Source organism: Mizuhopecten yessoensis, unplaced genomic scaffold (genome assembly GCF_002113885.1).
Source record: "Mizuhopecten yessoensis strain PY_sf001 unplaced genomic scaffold, ASM211388v2 scaffold715861, whole genome shotgun sequence".
In the NCBI taxonomy this organism is placed as follows: Eukaryota; Metazoa; Mollusca; class Bivalvia; order Pectinida; family Pectinidae; genus Mizuhopecten; species Mizuhopecten yessoensis.
In genome coordinates this window covers 50,232-61,599 of record NW_018479828.1, presented here as the reverse complement: position 1 = coordinate 61,599, position 11,368 = coordinate 50,232, and the positions used below count along the sequence as shown (strand labels likewise).

The following is an 11,368-nucleotide window of genomic DNA, read 5'->3' as shown; positions in this document are numbered from 1 at the left end:
AACAACACCTCAACACGGCTTAAAGAAGATTACCGTAACCGACATGACAACACCTCAACACGGCTTAAAGAAGATTAACTTATTTCGACATAACAACACCTCAACACGGCTTAAAGAAGATTACCGTAACCGACATGACAACACCCCAACACGGCTTAAAGAAGATTAACTTATTTCGACATAACAACCCCTCAACACGGCTTAAAGAAGATTAACGTAACCGGCATAACAACACCTCAATACGGCTTAAAGAAGATTAACGTAACTGACATAACAACACCTCAACACGGCTTAAAGAAGATTAACTTATTTGGACATAACAACACCTCAACACGGCTTAAAGAAGATTACCGTAACCGACATAACAACACCTCAACACGACTTAAAGAAGATTACCGTAACCGACATGACAACACCTCAACACGATTACCGTAACCGACATAACAACACCTCAACACGACTTAAAGAAGATTACCGTAACCGACATGACAACACCTCAACACGGCTTAAAGAAGATTAACTTATTTCGACATAACAACACCTCAATACGGCTTAAAGAAGATTACCGTAACCGACATAACAACACCTCAACACGACTTAAAGAAGATTACCGTAACCGACATGACAACACCTCAACACGGCTTAAAGAGGATTAACTTATTTCGACATAACAACACCTCAATACGGCTTAAAGAAGATTAACGTAACTGACATAACAACACCTCAACACGGCTTAAAGAAGATTACCGTAACCGACATGACAACACCTCAACACGGCTTAAAGAAGATTAACTTATTTGGACATAACAACACCTCAACACGGCTTAAAGAAGATTACCGTAACCGACATAACAACCCCTCAACACGGCTTAAAGAAGATTACCGTAACCGACATGACAACACCTCAACACGGCTTAAAGAAGATTAACGTAATCGACATAACAACACCTCAATACGGCTTAAAGAAGATTACCGTAACCGACATGACAACACCTCAACACGATTACCGTAACCGACATAACAACACCTCAACACGACTTAAAGAAGATTACCGTAACCGACATGACAACACCTCAACACGGCTTAAAGAAGATTAACTTATTTGGACATAACAACACCTCAACACGGCTTAAAGAAGATTAACGTAACCGGCATAACAACACCTCAATACGGCTTAAAGAAGATTACCGTAACCGACATGACAACACCTCAACACGGCTTAAAGAAGATTAACTTAACCGACATAACAACACCTCAATACGGCTTAAAGAAGATTACCGTAACCGACATGACAACACCTCAACACGGCTTAAAGAAGATTGACTTATTTCGACATAACAACACCTCAACACGTCTTAAAGAAGATTACCTTAACCGACATAACAACACCTCAACACGGCTTATAGAAGATTAACGTAACCGACATAACAACACCTCAATACGGCTTAAAGAAGAGTAATAGCGTTTTTGTATATGAAACATGCGAGAAACGTTAGCGACATTTTAATGGTGATGTCACACAAATCATTAGCGGAAAAAAACCGATTATGTGATTGTAACAGATGACGTTTCTAAAGGTGACTGTAATCTTTTGGATAAGGATTAAAGGCGCTAATGAAATGTTCACAACTGTCCTTTTACTACACGTGACAAGAGATAAAACTGCCTTAAAGGAGGCCGACATGACAGTTACACGACAGCTTGAGAAGTGAAGCGAGCTTCAACCTGTTAACAAACAATAAATGCACGCACACAAATACGCACGCAAGCATAAACACACGAACATTCGTTTTTCTGGATCCAGCCACGATATCTCTCCGATTGAATAACATTACCTAGCGGCAATAGGACCTATAGCAACTGCTTAGGTGTAAAACCACAATACAGCAACATAAAAACCCAATTCCCATTGAATCAATTGATTTAACAAAATATTTTGAAATGAAAAAAAAAAAAAAAATCAACAGGTAAAAAGTACTTTTATATATAAACTTTATTTATTTAGCAACAATTATGAAACAAGTAAGTTCAGCTTATATTAATTACTTTTGTTGGCCCGGATGTTAGCGCGGTGGATGATGGTGGTAAGGGCGGGGGGGGGGGGGNGGGGCTTAGTGTGGGAGGAAACCTGAATGCTCGGAGCAAACTCACGTGTTCGGGCAGATGACCTCAACCTTTTAACGTCCGGTCAGGGAATAGAACCCCGGCCGCCTTGGTGAAAGACAAGAGCGCTATCCACTGCACCACCCGACCACCCGGCCAAACGTACTTTGAAAGGTATGTGGTCCTTCAGTAATCCTCTGGATAAGTTGTCGTCTAACAGACATCATTGACAGCCGCCTACAGACGGTACTTTCAACATGACAGCACATAAAGGGGTCTAGGCGCTGTAATAGGGGACAAGTTACGCTGTAATAGGGAACAAGACCTAACACTGTAAAAGATGCAGGGACTAATTGCTGTATTAGGGAATAGGGACCTAACTCAGTAAAAGGGGACAGGGACCAATTGATGTAAAAGGGGACAGGACCAAACGCTGTAATAGGGGACAGGACCCAACGCTGTAATAGGGAACAGGGACTTAACGCTGTAATAGGAAAACAGGGACCTAACGCTGTAATAGGGGACATGGACCTAACGCTGTGATAGGGGACAAGGACTTAACTCTGTAATAGGGGACAGGGCCTAACGCTGTAATAGGGGACATTGACCTAACGCTGTAATAGAGGACAGGGCCTAACGCTGTGATAGGGAACATGGACCTAACGCTGAAATAGGGGACAGGACCTAACGCTGTAATAGGGGACATTGACCTAATGCTGTAATTGGGGGCATAGACCTAACGCTGTAATAGGGGACAAGGCCTAACGCTGTAATAGAGGACAGGGACCTAACACTGTGATAGGGAACATGGGCCTTACGCTGTAATAGGAAACAGGACCTAACGCTGTAATACCGGGCATGGACCTAACGCTGTAATACCAGGCATGGACCTAACGCTGTAATACCGGGCATGGACCTAACGCTGTAATAGGGGACATGGACCTAACGCTGTAATAGGGGACAGGACCTAACGCTGTAAAAGTGAGCATGGGCCTAACGCTGTAATAGGGGGCATTGGCCTAACGCTGTAATAGGGGGCATTGGCCTAACGCTGTAATAGGGGACAGGACCTAACGCTGTAAAAGTGAGCATGGACCTAACGCTGTAATAGGGGGCATTGGCCTAACGCTATAATAGGGGACAGGACCTAACGCTGTAATAGCGGACATGGACCTAACGCTATAATAGAGGACAGGGACCTAACGCTGTAATAGGGGACATGGACCTAACGCTATAATAGAGGACAGGGACCTAACGCTGTAATAGGGGACATGGACTTAACGCTGTAATAGGGGACATGGACCTAACGCTGTAATAGAGGACAGGGACCTAACGCTGTAATAGGGGTCATGGACTTAACGCTGTAATAGGGGACATGGACCTAACGCTGTAATAGGGGACATTGACCTAACTCTGTAATAGGGGACATGGACCTAACGCTGTAAAAGTGGACATGACCTAACGCTGTAATAGGGGGAAAGGGACCTAACGCTGTAATAGGGGACAGGACCTAACTCTGTGATAGGGGACAGGGACCTAACGCTGTGAAAGGGAACAGGACCTAACGCTGTAATAGGGGACATTGACCTAACGCTGTAATAGGGGATAGGGACCTAACGCTGTAATAGGGAACATGGACCTAACGCTGTAATAGGGGACATGGACCTAACTCTGTAATAGGGGACAGGGACGTAACGCTGTAATAGGGGGCATGGACCTAACGCTGCAATAGGGGACAGGGCCTAACGCTGCTATAGGGGACAAGGACCTAACGCAATTAATCAACCTTTCACGTATTCCATGGTAGGCGGCTTTAATACGTTGTACGTCCTAAACCGCTTTAATTTTAGGTAAATTGATACGGCAAGGTTACGAAGTACTAACACGGGTAAAGATTAATCACATACAATGCTAGTCTTGTTCTGAGATTTTATTGATGTCTCATTTAAGAATGCACGCTGTAATTGCATCAAACTCACTTCACAATTTCTAGGACTTGGAAGTAAATACCTAAAGGCCTCCAATATAATGGTAATTATGCACAAATGTGATAAACTCTGTAAATTTTCAGATGTTGAATGTAATCAGTTTTAGTTTTCGATGTGGTACATGTAATAGTGCACGTGCCTCGGCTGATATATTTTTATTCACTATTTATAGACGGCAGAACTTGAGCTAATCACGGACACGCCGGGATAATCACACTAATACTCATTGATAAGGTTGTGTTGACCTATAGAAACATATAGCTGGATTCCTTAAGTTTGTATGTTACTGTATGTACATCTAGAATCTGTTAATTTGTTGATGGTATTGTATGTACATCTAGAATATTTTAGTTTGTTGAAGGTACTGTATGTACATCTAGAATCTGTTAGTTTGTTGATGGTACTGTATGTACATCTAGAATCTGTTAGTTTGTTGATGGTACTGTATGTACATCTAGAATCTGTTAGTTTGTTGATGGTAGTGTATGTACATCTAGAATCTGTTAGTTTGTATGGTACTGTATGTACATCTAAAATCTGTTAGTTTGTATGTTACTGTATGTACATCTAGAATCTGTTAGTTTGTATGGTACTGTATGTACATCTAGAATCTGTTAGTTTGTATGGTACTGTACGTACATCTAAAATCTGTTAGTTTGTATGGTACTGTACGTACATCTAAAATCTGTTAGTTTGTGTGTTACTGTATGTACATCTAGAATCTGCTAGTTTGTATGGTACTGTATGTACATCTAGAATCTTATAGTTTGTATGGTACTGTATGTACATCTCGAATCTGTTAGTTTGTATGGTACTGTATGTACATCCAGAATCTGTTATTTTGTTGATGGTAGTGTATGTACATCTAGAATCTGTTAGTGTGTATGGTACTGTATGTACATCTAGAATCTGTTATTTTGTTGATGGTACTGTATGTAGATCTAGAATCTGTTAGTTTGTATGGTACTGTATGTACATCTAGAATCTGTTATTTTTTTGATGGTACTGTATTTACATCTAGAATCTGTTATTTTGTTGATGATACTGTATGTAGATCTAGAATCTGTTATTTTGTTGATGATACTGTATGTACATCTCGAATCTGTTAGTTTGTTTTGGATACTTGCCCGTTGTGGGTACTGTCCCGTTTTTAGTAGTATGTACATCTAGAATCTGTTATTTTGTTGATGGTACTGTATGTACATCTAGAATCTGTTAGTTTGTTTTGGATACTGTCCCGTTTTGGGTACTGTCCCGTTTTTGGTACTGTCCTTTCTGAGTACTTTCCCGTTTTGGGTACTGTCCCGTTTTGGGTACTGTCCCGTTTTAGGTACTGTCGTGTTTCGGGTACTGTCCCGTTTTGGGTACTGTCCCATTTTGGGTACTGTCCCTTTTTTGGTACTGTCCTTATTGGGTACCGTCCCGTTTTTGATACTGTCCCGTTTTAGGTTCTGTCGTGTTTCGGGTACTGTCCCGTTTTGGGTACTGTCCCATTTTGGGTATTGTCCCGTTTTGGGTACTCTCCCATTTTGGGTACTGTCCCGTTTTGGGAACTATCCCGTTTTGGATACTGTCCCGTTTTGGGTACTGTCCCGTTTTTGTACTGTCTTTTTTGAGTACTTTCCCTTTTTGGGTACTGTACCGTTTTGGGTACTGTCCTGTTTTGGGTACTGTCCCAGTTTGGGTACTGTCCCATTTTGGGTACTGTCCCGTTTTGAGTACTGTCCCAGTTTGGGTACTGTCCCTTTTTGGGAACTGTCCCGTTTTGAGTACTGACCTTTTTGGGTACTGTCTCGTTTTGGGTATTGTCCCGTTTCGGGTACTGTTACTTTTTGGGTATTGTCCCATTTTGGGTACTGTCCCGTTTTGGGTACTGTCCCTTTTTTGGTGATGTCCTGTTTCGGGTACTTTCCCGTTTTGGATACTGTCCTGTTCTGGGTACTGTCCTTTTGGTACTGTCCCGTTTTGAGTACTTTTTTTTTGGTACTGTCCCATTTTGGGTACTGTCCTTTGGGTACTGTCCCTTTTTGGGTACTGTCCCATTTTGGGGACTGTCCTTTGGGTACTGTCCCTTTTTGGGTACTGTCCCGTTTTGGGTACTGTACGGTTTTGGGTACTGTCCCTTTTTGAGTACTGTCCCGTTTTGGGTACTGCCCTTTGGGTACTCTCCCGTTTTGGGTACTGTCCCGTTTTGGGTACTGTCCCGTTTTGGGTACTGTATATTTTGGGTACTGTCCCGTTTTGGGTACTGTCCTTTGGGTACTGTCCCGTTTTGGGTACTGTCCCTTTTTGGGTACTGTCCCGTTTTGGGTACTGTCCTTTGGGTACTGTCCCTTTTTGGGTACTGTCCTGTTTTAGGTACTGTCCCGTTTTGGGTACTGTATATTTTGGGTACTGTCCCGTTTTGGGTACTGTCCTTTGGGTACTGTCCCGTTTTGGGTACTGTCCCTTTTTGGGTACTGTCCCGTTTTGGGTACTGTCCTTTGGGTACTGTCCCTTTTTGGGTACTGTCCTGTTTTAGGTACTGTCCCGTTTTGGGTACTGTATATTTTGGGTACTGTCCCGTTTTGGGTACTGTCCTTTGGGTACTGTCCCGTTTTGGGTACTGTCCCTTTTTGGGTACTGTCCCTTTTTGGGTACTGTCCCGTTTTGGGTACAGTCCCTTTTTGGGTACTGTCCCGTTTTGGGTACTGTATTTTGGATACTGTCCTTTGGGTCCTGTCCCGTTTTGGGTACTGTCTCATTTTGGGTACTGTCCCTTTTTGGGTACTGTCCCTTTTTGTGTACCGTCCCGTTTTAGGTACTGTCCCTTTTTGGGTACTGTCCCGTTTTGGGTAATGTCGCGTTTTGGGTACTGTCCCTTTTTTGGTACTGTCCCGTTTTGGGTACTGTCCCTTTTTGGGTACCGTCCCGTTTTGGGTATTGTCCCTTTTTGGGTACTCTGCCGTTTTGGGTACTGTCCCGTTTTGGGTACTGTCCCGTTTTTAGTATTATGACGTTAGAGATGATTCATCCACTGTATAAGCGCATTTCAGAATGAAAGGTAAATCAGTGATAAAACGCAAACAAATAGCGATGATGCGAACTGTAAATTAGATATGATAGGTAAAGGGAAAAGGCGACGTTACGGAAAGATGATGTGTATAGCAAGTTAGCCACGGTAGACACTATGGTATTAGGAGAAAATTAACGAGGAGTGAATTAGAGATGATACGATGGTTGAATTAGTGATGATACGAGGGTTGAATTAGTGATGATACGAGGGTTGAATTAGTGATGATTTGAGGAGTGAATTAGTGATGATACGAGGATTGAATTAGTGATGATACGATGGTTGAATTAGTGATGATACGATGGTTGAATTAGTGATGATACGATGGTTGAATTAGTGATGATACGAGGGTTGAATTAGTGATGATACGAGGGTTGAATTAGTGATGATACGAGGGTTGAATTAGTGATGATATGAGGATTGAATTAGTGATGATTTGAGGAGTGAATTAGTGATGATACGAGGATTGAATTAGTGATGATACGATGGTTGAATTAGTGATGATACGATGGTTGAATTAGTGATGATACGATGGTTGAATTAGTGATGATACGATGGTTGAATTAGTGATGATACGATGGTTGAATTAGTGATGATACGATGGTTGAATTAGTGATGATACGATGGTTGAATTAGTGATGATACGATGGTTGAATTAGTGATGATACGATGGTTGAATTAGTGATGATACGATGGTTGAATTAGTGATGATACGATGGTTGAATTAGTGATGATACGATGGTTGAATTAGTGATGATACGATGGTTGAATTAGTGATGATACGATGGTTGAATTAGTGATGATACGATGGTTGAATTAGTGATGATACGATGGTTGAATTAGTGATGATACGATGGTTGAATTAGTGATGATACGATGGTTGAATTAGTGATGATACGATGGTTGAATTAGTGATGATACGATGGTTGAATTAGTGATGATACGATGGTTGAATTAGTGATGATACGATGTTTGAATTAGTGATGATACGATGTTTGAATTAGTGATGATACGAAGGTTAAATTAGTGATGATACGAGGGTTAAATTAGTGATGATACGATGGTTGAATTAGTGATGATACGAGGGTTGAATTAGTGATGATACGAGGGTTGAATAAGTGATGATACGAGGGTTGAATTAGTGATGATACGATGGTCGAATTAGTGATGATACGATGGTTGAGTTAGTGATGATACGAGGGTTGAATTAGTGATGATACGAGGGTTGAATTAGTGATGATACGAGGGTTGAATTAGTGATGATACGAGGGTTGAATTAGTGATGATACGATGGTTGAATTAGTGATGATACGATGGTTGAATTAGTGATGATACGATGTTTGAATTAGTGATGATACGAGGGTTAAATTAGTGATGATACGAGGGTTAAATTAGTGATGATACGAGGGTTGAAATAGTAACGTTGTAGGTGCGCATGCGCACAACAGTACGGCTTGGACTCACAAAATGCCATTGTAGTTAGCGCAACATAAATCCTCACCACGCGTTGAAGGAAATGCGGTTATATAAATTTTACACACATCGTGTGTTGCTGCTAACGTATCGGAGGGAGCCACGAGCTCTTCCCATACAGGAGATACATAGATTGGAATTCCGATTTCGTTTCAGCAAGTTTCTGTGATAGTTTCAGCACTACAGGGTCATTCACTGGTACAACTTTCGGCAGTGATGATTTACCGCCAACTTTCCGTGATTTTCTCGGCACTAACGAGCCATTGACTACCCATTTAGACTTTGTGGTTTTAGTTATTTCGCCTCGGCACTAACTGAGCACCTGACGATGGAAAGCTGAATCAACTTGTAAGTATTGGATAGTATTAATCTCTTTATTTAGGCCATACTTCAGGGTACTTTGAAAGTTATACATAGTGTCGGAAGATGTCTTATTCTCGCATTGCTACTGACGGTATATTGTGCTTCGATAGTCTGGCCACCTTCATTTCCAGCAAACGTAGTGTCCGGATTATTGCGAGTCTGGTGAATTGTCACTGTGGCAATGTTGTATATGTTGTATTTCAAAGAGCCATAGGTTTAGCACCAGTCCCATAGGTTTAGCACCAGTCCCCTGTCTTTGAAATACGATTTCAACGAAAAGTTGACGTGGCGGGGGATGTTTCGACACTGCTTACAAACGTAAGCGACCTCGTCCGAACTTTGTTGTACATGTACTACCATACTAACGTTTGTCTATAAAGTGTAGGATGCTGACTTGATGTTTCACGTATCCAAAATAGAACATATCCTCATGGAAGTAAAGTGTACAGGAATGTAAGAATATTTTGTCTTTTTTAACATTAATAAGTAAATACATATCCCTTTCTCAATCATTTACAAAACTTGCAGACGATATAGAGATATGGCGGGGACAGCAAAGCTATCTCTACAAAGTGTCTGAAGTTCTTGCCCGATTATAAATGTGTATCAATACAAAGTGTCTGAAGTTCTTGCCCAATTATAAATGTGTATCAATACAAAGTGTCTGAAGTTCTTGACCAATTATAAATGTGTATCAATACAAAGTGTCTGAAGTTCTTGACCAATTATAAATGTGTATCAATACAAAGTGTCTGAAGTTCGTGCCCAATTATAAATGTGTATCAATACAAAGTGTCTGAAGTTCGTGCCCAATTATAAATGTGTATCAATACAAAGTGTCTGAAGTTCTTGCCCGATTACAACGCGGCTACACATACAGACAAAGCAGATGTCTGATCAACGTTAACTGATTCAGCTCGGCTAATAATAGCGACTGTATACCCATATTGTAGCCCTGATCGGTAGATCCCACATAACACTACCCTATCTACAACGAGAAAATATAGGTCATTTTAAGAGCTTATCTACAGTTTATATTTTCCAAGTTACATATATCAATTCCGATTTTTAATTGGATTCTTTTAATTTGATACATCAGTGGTTGGAATGTTGGGTGAGTATAGCAGTTGTTAGGGGGCTTGTTGAACCTTTAACAAACACCGGAATTATTTGTCTTTGTCTCGTCTGAAATCTCAAGCTTTCTCGCCTGGTATTTGGTGCAATTTGTTACATTAAATAAATAAGCGAGGCCTAACTTCAAAACCGTTATCGGGACATTCTGTACACAAACGTATAGATCGAGGAACATTTTGATATCGACCCGTCTATGTCATGAGCCTATGCTGATAAATTCCGTTTCCTGATATGATATGCCTCGCCCCAGATACCTGGATACGCAGTTAGTATAGGGTTCCAAGCCAAAACTGCATTTATATTTGAGGTAGCTATAGATTACTTTCCATCTTTGAAGGTTTCTCTCGTTTGATGCCAGTAAACAGTGTAATATTTCCGCATACATATCTTAATAAATAACTTTTATTGGAAGCACAAACAACATCGGTAGTTACTGGCCTCAGTAACTGGCAGTACGTGTTTCCTAATTTACAGCTTCCGTTATAATTGGAATAACTCTGAAGAGGGTGCGAAGTGAAACCAGTACAGTAGGAGTTATATAATTATATTAAAATATACTGGAAATAAACCAGTACAGTAGGAGTTATACAATTATATTAGAATATTCTGGAAATAAACAAGTACAGTAGGAGTTATATAATTATATTAAAATATACTGGAAATAAGTGTACAGTAGGAGTTATATAATTATATTAAAATATACTGGAAATAAACAAGTACAGTAGGAGTTATATAATTATATTAAAATATACTGGAAATAAACCAGTACAGTAGGAGTTATATAATTATATTAGAATATACTGGAAATAAACCAGTACAGTAGGAGTTATATAATTATATTAAAATATACTGGATATAAACAAGTACAGTAGGAGTTATATAATTATATTAGAATATACTGGAAATAAACCAGTACAGTAGGAGCTATATAATTATATTAAAATATACTGGATATAAACAAGTACAGTAGGAGTTATATAATTATATTAGAATATACTGGAAATAAACCAGTACAGTAGGAGCTATATAATTATATTAAAATGTACTGGAAATATTTCGAGTTAAAATTAACACAGATAAATTTGTCCTTTTACGAGGAACAACTTGGCACATCTTCATAAGGTGACTGTCCAACTTTATATTTTTGATTACTGGATGTAAAAAACTTGTCTCCGGAGTTCATAATAACCGAGGTAACATTGTTGTTCAATCTGACAATCTGACAAAGTGAACGTGATTTTCTCAAATAGTGGTA

The 11,368-nt window shown here is 40.1% G+C and overlaps 1 protein-coding gene across 1 annotated transcript in view; it reads left to right on the top strand.

Annotated features, from left to right (window-relative positions):
- Positions 1-8,639: 8,639 nt before the first annotated feature.
- Positions 8,640-11,368, top strand: part of LOC110441319 — a 29,591-nt gene continuing 26,862 nt past the window's right edge. Inside the window, exon 1 of the mRNA XM_021484431.1 lies at positions 8,640-8,964. The gene's annotated coding sequence lies outside the window, so the exon portion shown is untranslated. The remainder of the gene's footprint in view (positions 8,965-11,368) is intronic.